Source organism: Lolium perenne, chromosome 1 (genome assembly GCF_019359855.2).
Source record: "Lolium perenne isolate Kyuss_39 chromosome 1, Kyuss_2.0, whole genome shotgun sequence".
NCBI classification, from domain to species: Eukaryota; Viridiplantae; Streptophyta; class Magnoliopsida; order Poales; family Poaceae; genus Lolium; species Lolium perenne.
Window position 1 is genome coordinate 227,771,982 of NC_067244.2, and position 13,482 is coordinate 227,785,463.

The 13,482-nt window shown below is 42.6% G+C and overlaps 1 long non-coding RNA gene and 1 pseudogene across 1 annotated transcript; both read right to left on the reverse strand.

Annotated features, from left to right (window-relative positions):
* Positions 1 to 2,642: 2,642 nt before the first annotated feature.
* Positions 2,643 to 7,259, reverse strand: LOC127327171 (O-methyltransferase ZRP4-like; annotated as a pseudogene).
* A 623-nt stretch (positions 7,260 to 7,882) lies between these two features.
* On the reverse strand, positions 7,883 to 11,704 carry LOC127327174 (uncharacterized). The gene is made up of 3 exons (XR_007868425.1): positions 11,219 to 11,704; positions 11,026 to 11,121; positions 7,883 to 8,281 (listed from the first exon to the last, which is right to left on the reverse strand). It is a non-coding gene; the product is annotated as an uncharacterized lncRNA (long non-coding RNA).
* Positions 11,705 to 13,482: the final 1,778 nt, after the last annotated feature.

Sequence of the window (13,482 nt, forward strand, 5' to 3'; positions counted from 1 at the left end):
CATGGGTGAAGAGAATTCTGTGACGTATGTGCCCACATGCGCCACAGAAATTTAAACTTCTGTAGCGCAAATTGGCATATGCGCCACATAATTCCTTGTGGGGGGCCACACTTAAAAGTACAAGGCCACAATTCTGTGGCGCATATGCCCATATGTGCCACAGAAATATTGGCATATGCGCCACAGAAAGTGCAGGTTTTTTTTGCTCTTCACGCAACTCCACCCCCTGGATCGCCTTTTTAGCACTATAAAATGCAAAAGAAATAGCTAGAAAATTCAAAAAATAAAATTCTTCGAGGTGCCCATGTATTATATCATCTAGTACCAATGAGAAATAACAAACATGAATTTCAACCTTTTTTTTGCAAAATTGCGTTGCAAAATCATCAAACTGGATTTGTGGTTGCATACGAACTCGAAAAAAAGTATAATATATCGAAATGACCGGGAGAAAATTCTACATCCGATATTGCCAGAATTTAGCCTCCCTTTAGAATGAATTTGGATTTGGCCCAAGCCCACCAGCGACGGGACTCGCTCTGCTCGTCAGAAGTTAGCCTCCCTTTAGAATGAATTTGGATCACAATACAACAAAAGCGATATGGCCATCTTGTATACTAATAAGATTTTATCAGGACCATCGGGTATACGAGGTTAGATGGCTATGGCCTAGAAGAAGCCGTAGCCAAAGCGTTTGGTTTGCCGAGGGCTGCCGTCGGGAAATTCCAGGGTATCCCGAGCACCACCGTCGATAAAGTAGAACCCGTTGAAAAAGCGCTTAGCCACATACCGCTCTTGACCTGCTGTCTGGTGCATCAACAGTATGCCAACGGTCTTGACAGAGGCCCTCGATACGACGGCATGCTCCTTTTGTTTCGCACTACAACAAAAACTATTTGCAGAGACACTTCTCTAGAGGCACTTTAGGATTTTTCCTCTATTAAATTATTAAATACTTATGTAGAGGCATTTTCTTTAACGCAAAGACACTTCTTTTAGACACCATGTAAAGTGTCTTAAGTGTAGAGATACTAGTTGAGATATTTTTATCGTGAGCATCAAATGCGTGTTCAAAAGAATTCTATGATACACTTAATAAATTGCCACAAAAAATCATATTGAGGTATTTTTAAGAAACTTTCTAATACATTACGGCTAGAGACATAGTTTGAAACACTATTTACATTCTGTAGAGACATTTTACATAATTTTGAGACATTCAGTATAGCACTGATACATTTTTTAAAAAGATATTTAGCAAGATGTTTGTTGCGTGATGCTGATTGGTTAGGTGAGTACAAACTTTTCCTAAAGAATTGCTTCCAACGTTTTGTAATTTATTTTTCTTGCTTGAGAATAATAACATAAGAAGTGTTCTCACTAATGTCTCAAGGAATCAATAGACAATTTGTAGTGCCTCTACGAAATGTCTTGCAGTATGTAAAGACATTCTATAAGTGTCCTTTAGCCGTAGACACATTGCCAAGTGTGGCACTTTTATGACACTTATCAAGCGTCTCTACTCTAATGGAGAGGTGGAGATAATGTCTCCATGAGACTAAAATAATGTCTCTACGAGCTATTTTTTCTTTTCAACCCGAGTTCACCGTAAATTTGTGAAAGGAAACACTAGTCGGCCAGTTTGGAGAAACACTATTCATGATTTGTCGATCCCACTGCCATGCCTACATGGCAAGGAGGTAATGGTAAAGCGAGAAGGATGTAAATAATTATAAATTCTGGGCATCTTGTAATTTTTGGAGTGCATCTATCTGAGCCCCAGCACATATGATTAGTATCCATGTGCGAAAGATGGGGATGAGAAAATTTTAGGGCACTAGGACCAACCGTGTGATGATGCCACATCAGCTTTCGCTAAAAATCACACATAGCCACATGTCCAATCTGAAGAAGACACTCGCCATGCCACTAAGATAGATCTCCGCTTGCATCAATTGTCTACATGGATATGTGCGCGATGGGAGGTAAGAAATCATCGGGGGGGGGGGCACGAACGCCCCTGTGAAAAAACTTACCCGAAATTTGCACCTCATAAGGGGGGCTCACGCGTTGTAAATAAACATGGAGCGAAATGACTATCTAAAAATGGTGTGACCCTCTATACGCAAATGGATGTCTATGCTTTGTCAAAATATGCATGTGTTTAGACATATTTTAGTGTGTAAATTTAGACAAAGTTAAGATTTATGGACATATGGAGTACAACTTCTCTATTGATAAGTGTTGGTGCCCTCTAGCTATCCTACTATGACTTAGTACATGCGTGGGGGTCAATATATGTACGTGCTAGTAGCACGTACCGACTGTCGTTTTGCAGAGGCAGTGCAGATTAAAGTTGTGGTTTGCGATGATAGGCATCTGGTGATGAATCTCAATGCGACACTTCTAGGTCGGATGCAGGTGGGCAACACACCCCTGAAGACGAAATTCACTCTCTTATCTATATTAGACTTATGCCACTTTTTTAGTCAACAAAAACTTGATTTGATATCATGTCATCTGCACTAGATCTTTATCTGCAACATGCTAAGACAATAACAACTAATATGTTGTGGTATGCTATCCGTGTCAGTTATATTTTTTTTCCAGGCCACAAAAATTCTAGCTAAGTGGAATGCTCCTTGAAGTTCAAGAACTATATAACACTCCTTTGGTAACACAATGCATGGATACACATATTAGTTAATACACGGACCACACACAAATGCTTGAATCCTACTACCAGAATGAAGTCTTATTGGACTACAAAAGGAAATTCCACATATACTTGAACCAATCAAGGTTCGAATGTTCATGGGTAAACCTCGATGATTGATCGCACACCTAGAACCGGTGTGATTTTGTAGTCGTTGAATCCTGCCTCGAAGATGATCTTCTTCCACTCTTGCTCATCTCGCTCGACGCCATTGACGAACATGATGAAAAGATCGAACATGAGTTGTGTCTCTTTGTGCTTCAGATCTTGTGGCCCTGCTCCAACCACCATGTCTATGATTATCACCTTCCCTCCAGCGTCTTTTGGGGCGATAGCTTTCTTGCAATTCTTTAGTATCTTGATGCAGTCCGCCTCACTCCAGTCGTGCATAACCCACTATACATTAAAATTGGACACAAAAATGAGTTGCAACTAACATTTTTCAGTTGCAAATTGGTTGCAGCTGAAATTTTCCAGTTGCAAATGAGGTTGCAACTATAAAAAATATCTCTAAACCATTATATTCGCTTCGTGATCCGTACTAATGTTGAGTTCTACTAAGAACGAAATTAGTTCTTAGTTCATAATTACATTATAATCAACGGTATTTTTTAGCAAGTCCATTTTGGCAACATGAGATTGTACTCATAGTTTTGCACGGTATCAACCTCATTTTCCATCACTTCATTTAATTGATAGGCTTCACATTCTTTCCTTTTTTGTTCATTTTGACTGTACGCATCTGGCGTATGTAGAGAGGTTGATTGGGGCAATAAGAACTTCTACTCTTTCCTAAGAACAATATTTTTCTATTGGTGTGGATCAACGTCATGCTGATTTCAGGATCATGATACTATATCCATTCTAAAATAAATGTCGTAGATTTATCTAAATTAAAATATATTTATAAAAAATTATTCATAGATATATCTATATGAATTGCTAGTTCTCAGCTAGCTGATAGTGGTCAGTCGAGTCTATGACTATCTGATAAGCATTAAGATTTGTTCTGGTACTTTGTTGTTTGTATCGTTGCTTTCTGTTCCCGGAAGTTCGACCTGTAAGTGAGTTTAGTTTGGCTTGTTTTTATTTCTTTCTCTATGTGCACAGTTTGCACATACGTGGGTCTTCTTTTTTCCATTTCTCTTTTCCTTCTATAAATTTGATGCTTTTGACGCGTTGATGAGCTTTTCTTCCGCCTTCTGTTGTATACATTGTTTACATTTTTTTGTTGTTTAAGGGAATTGGGAAAAATCTTATTTTTTATTTTTTTGAACTTGTTTTTCCAGTGTAATTTTTTTTCTATTTCCCTGGCTGATTCTACGTGTGTTTCAATTTTTTGCTACATTTTTATTTTTATGTGTTAACTTTGTCTTTTACAAATTACCATATGATAAAAAAATTTTACAAGACAGAGGATAGACACGGATGCTCATAAATACATACATATACTCATCCCTATGAACGCACGCACATCTTTTCCTATGAGCATCTCCGAGAGACTGGGTCCAAGAAATTGATCTGATGGATCATGAGATTAGCGAAGTCAGCATAAACCTCTCGTTGTTGACGGAAATATCACCTTCGAATATTTTATATTTATGATAGTTTTTAACTCTAAAATTATTGTCTAGTTAGTGTTTCGAAGGGATATTGCCATTTAGCTCATAGCGACCGGATCTGACTTTTGTCCTTTGTGGGCTTTTGTTCGCGCATCTGTGTTTTTTTTGGTTTGTTCTGTATATGCGTTTAGATCTTATTTTATTATTTATGTGGGACTTATTTTGTTTGCCATTGAATAAAAGTTAACTGTAAGTGGAGCTACGACTGAGTTTTTTAGTTGCTACTGCGATTCTAACGAATTGTTTTTTCAAAAGTTGCTAGTTCTTAGCTAACTTAGTGCTCTGTCAACCCAAGAGTTATCGGATTAGAAGCGCCAAGATTCACGCTTCCTTACTCGCTAATTGCCGCACATTTTTTTCATGTTGTCTCTAGCTTTTTTTCGGAAGGACACCTGGTGTTGCTGTTAGCCGCTAGGTGCGAGAGAAGGCATGGGCTCTTTGTGAATTCTGGTGTGGACCACGCTGAGCTGCACGTATAGGCTTTTTTGGTGGCTTTCTAGCTTTTGAATCAGATTTTTGTTTATTATTTTTCTTGTTTGTGTTCTTTTACGATGTAGTTACATAAATTTACAATGTGGCAATAGTGGGTGTTTACTAGGCTACTTGTATTTTTGTCGTGTTGGGTAACACTGGAGGGAGTTGCAACTATTATTTTATACTACACACAGAGTTGCAACTGAAAAAAAAATTCATTTCCAAATGGAGGTTGCAACTGAGATTTTTTCCCATTGCAAGTCACCTTGTAACTGAGATTATTTTTCAGTTGTAATGGGGGTTGCAACTGATTTTCTTCCAATTGCGAGTAGGGTTGCAACTGAAAATTTTCCAGTGCAACTGATATTTTTTCTTGTTGAAAGTCCACTTGTAACTGAGATTATTTCAGTTGCAATTGGGGTTGCAACTGAGTTTTTTCCAGCTACAAGTGGGGTAGCAACGGAGATTTTTTCCGGTTGCAAGTTAGGTTGCAATTGAGATTTTTTTTTTCCAATTTTGTATTGCAAGTTGATTTGCATGTGAGAATTTTTTTCAGTTGCAATTGGAGTTGCAAATTTTTTCCAAAGGGGTTGCAATTGAGAATTTTTTCACTTATAAGTGGATTTGCAAGAGATATTTTCAGTTGCAACTATTCTTTTTATGCAATTGCAAGTAGGATTTTTTTTGAAAGGAATACGGTAGGGGAGCCCCTACAGTGATTTTATTTTTAAATAATAAGAATCCAAATTTGCGTCCCTGAGAACTTGAACCTGGGTGGATGGGTTGTACATCCACTTTCCTAATCAAGTGAGCTAGGCTCACTTCTTAATTGCAAGTAGGGTTGTAACTGAGATTTTAGCTATTATAAGCAGTGTTGGACGTAAATTCTTATTTTTTCAGGTACAAGTTGAGTTGTAAGTGAGATTGTTTACGATTGCATGTGGGGTTGCAATCGTGGAAAAAATCAGGCAACATGACTAGTTTTTTTTTTTGTATGTATTTTCGTGTAACATGAAAAAAATCTGGTAACATGAAAAAAAATGTGGGTTGCGTAGCTAGCATTTTTGTGTTATAGCAAAACAAAATAAACCCCATGAAACTAGGTCTTTTTTATTCTTCATCTATTCCAGAATAAGTTTAGTAGATTTGTCTAGATTAATTCGTGAGAAGTATCATCTATACAAATTGAAACACAAACAACTAGTGCCAGAAAAAAAACCCTCATGGACTATTGAAGAATTAAATGCAAATTAGCGATTAAGAGTTAATAAACAGAAGAAACCAGCGCCATAAAAAATGGTCACGTAAGCTGACGTTGCTAGAATAAAATTCACGTTACATGCCCAAAGTGTGCTTGTATGTGATGCCCGCCCCACCAACCTGTTCCGGCAGATTTTAGCGCCCGTACATATGTTTAGATGTTTGACTAATCAATCGGCAATTTAACTTTTTAAAAATAAAAAAAAAGATTAAAAAAAAGGTGGCTGATGTTATTCGAGCGAGAATTAGCTTAGTACATATACCTAGATGAAATCAAAATATTTATATTTTATAACGGTGGGAGTACATCAAAATCAAATAACGAGCGAACTAGGAGATTACGCACCTTGAGAAAGACAGCGTCTGCCGGTGGAACGCTCTCAAACATATCGCCGGCAATGTACTCCACGTCAGTACCACTCGGAGCCTTGGCGACGACGTGCTCAAGGTCTAACACGCTGCACTTTCACGCCCGGGAATGCCTTCGCGATGGCCTGGGCCGCTCCACCGTGCCCGCCGGCGACGTCCACTAGGGAGCCTATCCCTTGGAAGACGCCGCCGCACTCCCTGATGGCGATATCCATGAGGAAGCGGCTGTCGGAGACCATGCCGTCGTTGACGAGCGTGTTGTACGACGGGTCGTGGTCGGCCATCTCCCAGAAGGTATTGCCGTGCTTCAGCTTGAAGAGGTCCGGGTCCGGCAGCTCGTGCTGGAACCACGCCCCGAGATCGGAGAACGGGGACACGAGAATGGGGTGGAGCAGCATGTTCATGACGGGGACCATGTTCGCCGAGCCGACGAGGAGACGGGACGCCGGCGTGAGCGTGTAGACGGCCTCAGCGTCATTAGAGTGCTCTGTTCCGAAGACGCTGGAGACGGTGAGCACGCGCATGAGGCGGCGCAGGCAGGAGATCTTGGACGTGTGGAGCTTGGCCTTGGCAACTATCTGGGTGAGGGTGGCCGCGCCGCCGTGGTGGTGGATGGCGTCAGCGATGCCGAGGTCCAGAGCAGACTTGAGCGCCATGGACTTGATGTACCCAAAGGTGTTGTGCCAGAGCTCGAGCTGAGCATCGAGCAAGCCCTGGTCGAGGATGTGCTGCTCCCGGTTGAGCGCCATTGCTGCTGTGTGCAGTACAGTTTCGTTTGTGGCTATCAGATATCAGATTATCAGTGGACTGTGCATACTATACAGAGAACACTGCATCTATTTATAGACGGTAATTTGGTTTGCACTTCAATGGTAGAACTTCTGTGGTGCATACATAACAGGCACACGCGCCCATGTTACTCGGGCACGTGACATCTACATCTGTGGCGTGTACATCGGTGCCAACTCGACTGGTCCCTGTATGATCAAATTAAACAACTGTACAGTCCTGATGTGTGAGGCGAGAAGCTTAAGCATATTGCATTTTGATTATGTAGATTTTCCTCTTTTTTTTTTTTTGCCGTGATTGTAATGAAATGGCTCATAGCCTGGCACACTATGGCTCATAGCCTGGCACACTATCCTCGGTGCTCGTTACTGTGTGATTGTGGTATCCTTTGTTTTGCTGGTATTTCGGGGGTAACCGGGATGGCAGCTAGTTCCCTAGCAAAATGAAAATGCCACACATCAAAAACTGTTTAGTGGTGCCTTCCCTTTTTCAGTATTTAGTGGTGATAAACTCTGTTTCCTTTTCCTGTAAAAGACTTGGTTTCTTTTCAACAAAATGGGGCTGGGGCGAGATCCATGTTGATCTAAAAAAAACACTGTGGCTATCAGGCACCACAGAAGTTTGCAATCGCTGGATGGATGATGCTCCTGAGTTTGTAATCGCTTTGGTTGCCAGCGATATTGATGGGCAACAAGTTTAGTGGAATACAATTTCCTTTTCAAAAAGAAAAATACCATAACGTTTGATATAACCTGACAGCCTCTCATAGCCTGTTTTCTCTAGGTACTCTGTTTCTTTTGTCTTCTTTTTTGAAAAGGAGGTTGAACCCCTGGCTGCTCTGTGCCTAAATGATGGGTACAATTCTATTTTTAATACTATTCAACAAAAAAAATAAAAAAATGATACTCTCGAAGCCATTTCACATGTGATACATGTCGCAACACCTACAAACTTGATGAGAGGGGTGTCCAGGACTGTGCCCTTACACACATCATCTTCAAACCGGAGGCCTCACCAACCCGTCCGACAACATTGTCCAAGTAGAAAATTTCTTCAAACAAAAGTCAAGAGTAAGATTATCAGCCTGAAAAATTTTAATTAAGAAAGAAAAGATTCTCACTGGAAAGACGAGTTCGAAATAACCCTTTCAACAAGGGACCATCACACATGTGTTGATGTTTACAGGATGTTACAGAAGTGCAAAGATAACATGAACTATTGCAAAATGCACTTATAGATACCCACATGACCTTGGTGATTATATGGGATACCAGTAATAGAATTATACTTATGTAATCTAGGACGGTGATTAAGAGAATACAAAAGAATACCATAGTGTCAGCCAAGAATCCCTTGAATAATTTGGCACAAAAAAATTAACGTATCATTGTGCATAATGTGGTGGCAGTCTGGCAGAAGATGATGGTAAGATTGATGGGATTCTAATACATATTACAACCTTAAATATAGAAATGGTTAGTAAGGTGTAGACTTTGCCAAGCAAATGGCTGCGGATAAACATGACTATGGTAACCGTCACATCCTTGAATTGATTGATAATTCAAATACGTACTTCTTTACATCGGATTGCTTCGTGTGTTGGAATCAATTTATGATGTTTTTTTGTGATCATAGATATAATCTTAATGCTATTACAAATTTTGGACATGCTAGATTAGATTTTTTTTTCTGAAATGAGGATTAAAACTCCGGCTTCTGCATCATGATGATGCACACGGCCTTTTATTAAAAAGTTACAAGTACAAGTAAAAAGTTACGATGCACATGCTAGATTAGATATCCTAATAAATGAAAGTAAGAAATATAATATCTTTGATTTATCAAGATTTTCCGGTCCTATTGATACATGTGATTGATGAAATGATAACTTTTATCCTGATAGATAAGAAGCTAGTATTGAAATATTAAGACACTTTTCAAGTACAAAAATATAGATTAATTACCAACATTTGTCCTTATGAGGGTCTCTGTTTCATATTAAATAATAGGAAAAATCTTAATCAAAGTGAAAGGAATGTTTTGGAAGGTGGGAAGGCTAGGAGGTGTTCCCAAACATTGTTTTATTAGATTATTAGTTTTAGATACTACAAATCATAAATTCTTTTACGACAAATCTACACAATCTTTATGGTGGACTTTTTGGATGGTATAAGTCTTCCCTAGAATGAGACGAGGGGAATTTTGATTGGTGTGAATATAAATGTTTTAATAAGTATTACTAAACAATCTAGAAACATTTTGTCACAACTCGCATACATGAAATAATCGAATATTTTTAGTGTAATAGCAGTTTATCGGGATGTCCTTTCCTTAGGATGAAATTTACACTGCTGTTCTCGGATAGAATGTAACACAAAGTCCAACGCCTACTCCAAAAGCCATGGCCCCGCGGCGTCGCGCGTCACCATCATCGGATCCGGGAGATGAAGGAAGAAGAGTGAGGTTTCAGTAGAGGGGTAGAGTTTCTGTGGTTCCCCTAGCTCGGGGAGCATATCTTGATAGGTATCGGTATGAAATGGCAGAAGTTAAAACTTGTAGGGCTCTCTTCCTATGCTCAAGTGCCTCTTTGACTAAGGATTTTTGTAGAGATATTAGAGGTTTTGAATGATAAGGAATTCATCCTACTCAAGTTGTTTTATTGGTAGGAATGTGGACTCTTTTGTTCATGTTGTTTTCCGGTGTCTTTTTTGGGATGGTGAGGCAGCGGCTACATCCTGAAGTCAGAATAAGGTTCTCCTCGCCCTATCCTCGCTCCGGTGATGTGTCTAGCATCCTCGTTTGGCGCGTGAAGTCGTGTGCCCGATGGATGTCATGGGATCCAGTCGGTCTTCGTTTTCATTGGTGTGGTTTCAGGTCAGCCTCTTTCCATCTACGATTTTCATCATTGGCCATGGTTGCTACTGTAGTTGACTTTCTGTTTATCTACTACAACAAGCTCTACTACGACAAGCTTTGCCCGGCTCAGGTGATGGAGAGGTGAGGACAGCGGTGCGCCTTCGGTTCGCGCTAGTGTTTGTAATCGTCACTAGATGGTCTAATGAACTAACGGTAATTTTTATTACTTTTGAGGTTGTTTGTACTACTACTTATTATTATTAATAGATCGGCAGAATTTTCGCAATTTTAGCTAGATGGACCCATGAAAACTGATGGGCATGACACAATATATGATTCAACCTGGGGTCAGTTCAATAAGACCTTGGGGTTCGGTATGATCCAATGACTCATGTAGAAATCTATACCTAATAATAAAGGAGCTAAGGTTTCTGCCAAAAAGTTTCGTCAACGCTTTTTATTGGACCGTTTTGCCCTCCCACCAAATCGCGTAATACACACAATTGCCATTGTGTACCGTTTCGGCAGGGAACCGTCAGTCCAGGCGGCAGGGGAGCTCAAGGCGCGCGTCGCCTGCGAGCTGAGCTCAGCCTGCTCGGGAAGGCCGGCGAGGGTCCCGGCGCGGCCTGGACCTCCACGGTGAGGACGCCTTCCTGCCTGGCGCAGCCCCTGGCCTAGGACTAAGAGGCGGCGGACATAGATTGATTCGACCCAACACATCTGTGGCGCGGACGAGCTCCCTCCGTGCGGCGGAGGAAATCGGAGGCCACTCATCTCAGCAGCAGCGACGGCGGCGCCGGCGAAGGACAGGCGCGCGTGGCAGCAGAAGGAAAGTAGGATGGCGAGCGCGCGCGCCCGCATCGCACACCTCACGCACAGGCGGTAGGACCCCGGCATGCAAGAAATTGGAATGGAACAGATTGGGAATAGAAGTTGTACCGGGTTGCAGGAAAAAATCCTTGGGGAACGAAACTGGCGGTGGTGCGCATCGGGGTGGCAGGCTCTCTGGGCGTCGTTCCTGGGTTAGTCTGCGGACTGAACGGCCCAATTAACGAGCAAAAGAAACAATCAGGACGATTTACTAACACGAATCAAATTATCAATCTGACTCTACACCAACATATAGTCCCACCTCGCTCCCGTATAAGAAATCCCACCACTTTATATTCGTACGTTTTCTGGATTGAAACAAGCAATTACCAGCAACATCATTGTAGATGTAATGTGGGAGCGGATTTAAAAGAGGAATTGCTAGGGCTGGTGAAATGAGTAAGGAAACAACAAATTGAAGAGGGAGGAAGGAAGGAAAGCTGAAGAAATCGATTCAAAGGAGAAATTGCAAAAAAATACACGCCGGTGGTGATTCGGAAGAAATCCGCTGAGAGATTGAACGAAGGGGGAGCACCGAGCAAACAGCGATTGGCGGCGGACTATGCAAGCCGTGCCAAAGCAGAATCGGCCGCCGTGACCTCCAGCGAAGCTAAATCGGATGGGACATGGGAGTAGTGGAGTTCGGGCCACCAAAGAAAGAAGCTTCGAGCGGCGCTCTGTGTTGTTAGTTGTTACGGCCTCCTTAGGTGAAAGGATAAGAAGAAAATGAGTGGCATAGGAGGTGTCGCATGCTTCCTGTGAGCCTCTGTGTTTGTTTTCATATTTTAATATTACATCTAAATGGATGACAACGGATGTAGTTTTATACTATCTTGGTAGCATGTAAATTAGAGTTTATTGGGGATAACTTTTGTAATACAATTAAACTGAATTAATTTAATCACCAACCTCAACGGTATATTGATGTGGCACTGCCTCATGTACGGTGTAGCGTAATCGAATCAGCGGGTAAATCAGCCAATAAAGGCACACCTAACTATGGTTGATTAATGCGACAAACTTAGAATACATAAAAATGCCACGGTACCGGTTCGATTACTTTTTCTTTTTGCCCGGACACCACCTCTGCAACCCGCCGCCACCTGGCCCACGCGCATGGTCCTCCTGCCCCGCACACACACCACCATTGAGATGCTGGCCCACGCTGCCTCGATCCGGCCCCGGCACTGCCCCGCGCGGCCACACCTCCGCTCACCTCGGCCAACAGCTGGTCAACGCTTCCCCCGCCCACCCACGCTTCGCCCTGCCAAGGCCCGCACGACCTCGCCCCGCCGCTTCCGCCCATCCATGACGTGCTTGCTTTTGACTATATGTAAATATAAATAAACCATGAAAAAAATGTTAGCCATATCTATCTCCTCTTAGTCTTTTCCATATTGGTATTCAAAACAAAACAAAAACCTATCAAGATATATTTTCGGTAGATGAGTCCCGCCAAGAAAATTAGAATTTTCAGTAATTAATTTTTTAAGGTCAAGTTTTGTTAATAAAAATTAATTGTAGCAACTTTTGATGCTCTCCGGTGCAACGCACGGGCACTTTTGCTAGTCATAAATAAAAACTCAAAAGGCCGCTTGGAACAATCAGCCCGAAAGCAATTTCCAGACTTCCCTCTGTCCTTGGCATGGATATCTGCCCTGCCCATATCAATCGTATGCTCCACCTGGACTGGCAAACCGGCACCGTTCATTCTCCCCCTTCCCAGCTCTCGCGTTGCTACAGTACCTGGTCGCCTCTCTCGTTTGACCGGGCCGATCCAAGGCCGCTCCACCGGAATAGCCGGCCGGAGTTGGCTGCGGAGACGCGCCGGAGTAGATAGGATAGGTCTAGGATTAGGTTTTCTGTGTTTTCTTGTTTTACCCTTGTGGATCTTGGCGGTATGCCATTTGGGGTGTGGAGGCTGGGGAGCTCGAGCTGCTCCCTGCAGCCGGCTATGGCGCTGCTGCTGCTCGCGGTGCTCTGGTGGCCAGAGACGGAGGCGGGTGGTGACGGTGCTGCAACGGCCCCATCAATAAAGCTCGTCGGCCTCTCTCTGGATCTGGGTGGTTTTCCCCTGTTCCTCTCTCCTTCAAGCCACCGTGGTGGTGGGCGTCAAGGGAGGACACAGGAAGGAGCCGCTGTTGCTGATTCCATGGAGAGGCATCCTGGAGCAGTGGCCATCTACTATCTCCCTCGTCGTCTGGTTTGGTTGTGTTGGAGCAACAACCAAACTCCAGATCTTCGTCTTCTCCGAGCTTGTCCATGGTGGAAGGGCGAAGGGAGAAGAAGACCTGAGGACGGCTTCGTCAATAAGCTCCTCTGGGTATGCCGTAGCCGCCATCATCTACGCCTACATCACCGAGTCCGTGGCAGGTTCGTCGGATTTGATGGCAGGCCAATTTCTTTGTCACGGTTTCGGTACGCCTGTGCTGCTCCCTCGACCCAATCTCCTCTGTTATTCTCTCTGGTTCCGAGCGTCATGGTGGCGACGGAATCAAGGGTGTGCAAGGTGGTTGAGAAGAGGAG